This window comes from Otolemur garnettii, unplaced genomic scaffold (assembly GCF_000181295.1).
Source record: "Otolemur garnettii isolate 467f Iridium unplaced genomic scaffold, OtoGar3 scaffold00285, whole genome shotgun sequence".
Classification (NCBI taxonomy): Eukaryota; Metazoa; Chordata; class Mammalia; order Primates; family Galagidae; genus Otolemur; species Otolemur garnettii.
This window is the reverse complement of record NW_003852680.1, coordinates 184,090-185,775: the sequence shown is the minus strand read 5'-3', so window position 1 is coordinate 185,775 and position 1,686 is coordinate 184,090. Positions and strand designations below refer to the sequence as shown.

General features: G+C 44.3%; 1 protein-coding gene across 1 annotated transcript in view; it reads right to left on the bottom strand.

The window, feature by feature from the left end:
- LOC105886352 (protein ZNF738-like) overlaps positions 1 to 482 on the bottom strand; it is an 8,656-nt gene extending 8,174 nt beyond the window's left edge. Inside the window, exon 1 of the mRNA XM_023508875.1 lies at positions 38 to 482. The gene's annotated coding sequence lies outside the window, so the exon portion shown is untranslated. The remainder of the gene's footprint in view (positions 1 to 37) is intronic.
- Between the last annotated feature and the right edge of the window lie 1,204 nt (positions 483 to 1,686).

Genomic DNA, 1,686 nt, shown 5'->3' with positions numbered 1-1,686 from the left:
TCCTAGGCCCTTGCCTATCCTTCTCAGCCAAACTCACCAACTCCCTTCTGAAAGCTGGTCCAATTTTTCAACAGCAAGAGTCGTTCATAGTTTTCCTGGGGAGGCAGAATCTCCTAATCTGCTTCACATAAGTAATAGGGTTAAATTCTCCCTTTTCTGGGATTCGTTTGGGTCTTCTTGGAAGCGCTAGTGAGTTCTTTCAGGTTAGAGGCCAGTTTTTGCGGCCCCAGGAGCCCACCCTCTTCTAGGGGAGCGCTGTCTTCCGACACAGACTGTGGACAGCACAGCCCAGCTTGCCCCTTCCCAACACTGGCCCAGGTCTGCGGCACGCACCTGCACGCCAGGCCTCGCTCGCCTCTGATCTAAGCTACTCTAAGTGGGGAGAGGGGCACTCGTCCTGTCCCCTAGGGTCCCCAGAAGCCCACAGGCTCCTTTTTCAGCCGCGCCCCTACTTCAGTTACCTAAAATCCCAAAACAACAAGGTCAAGAACTTCCGAGAGAAAAATGGTGGCAGTGGGCGGGTCGGCACATGCGCGGAAGGAACTCTGAAAAGTACTTCCGCGGTAATATACGGATGACGCCATCGGCACCTAGACTCCATTTCCCAGAACGCCCTGCGGTCATCCCTCAGGCTCTAGGAAGAAGTTTTGTTTACTTCTCAGGTGCACGTGGCTGTGACTGAAGCCAGACCTAAATTAGCAAGCCGGCTCTCTATTCACGAGACAGTGACGCGATTTCGGCTTCTCTAGTAATGATCCCGGACTGACAACCTGAGACACTGTGGAACCAAAGGAAAATTAGGGCAAACATTCTAACATACTAAGATTAATAGTTGTAATTTTTTTTTTTTTAGTTTGATTACAAGTAATTTGTTTTTAGGAGCCACTGTACTGTACAAATACATTCTAAAGCTTAAAAAACATAAGGTAACGCTTATAGATCCCGTAACAAAGATGTCATCTCCCACTAAACTAATTTGAGCGTCTTCAGTGGATTATATTATTCAGTTTGTAATACTGTTATAGTGTGTACGGTGGAAGAAAATATAGGGTCATAAGGTAGGTGTACTTCATCCTTTTGCAAATGTACACATCAATTATCTCATAAATATTTCCATAGAATCACGTTCCATCAACCCATCCATTTATGAAATCTTTAGTGTATTTATTTTTTATTTTGTTCAGCTTTTTTTTCTTTGTACATGTAAAGCAGACCTGAATTTTGACTTTCTCTGATTTCTGCCCCCACACTAGGCAATGTATTTCTTGCAGGAGTTTCTCAGAGCTCCTACTCTAAAGGACAGTTCTGGTCCTTCAGAAACAAAAATTTCTGGTTGAGTCATCGGGTTATTATGGTCATCAGTGTGTTTTGGGGTCTGGGTTCAAAGGAGGACTGAATATTGGCTGAGGGTGGATAACAGTGTGAGAGACTTGACTGTTGCCCCAAACCTATCCCTCATCTTTTCTTTTTCTAATATATGACAATCCTTGTTCAAATGCCAGTATCTTCTCTGATCCAAAATTTACTACTCTGTAACTCTATTCTGCAGATCCAGGAAACTCCGCCTTGATTTTCCCAGGGGCCTCTTCCCTCAGATGTGGAATCCTTAGCCTTTCTTCCTCAGAGTTTTAAATCCCAGGTCTCTCAAATAGCTATTAATAGGATGCTTGGTGACCCTTTTTTAAA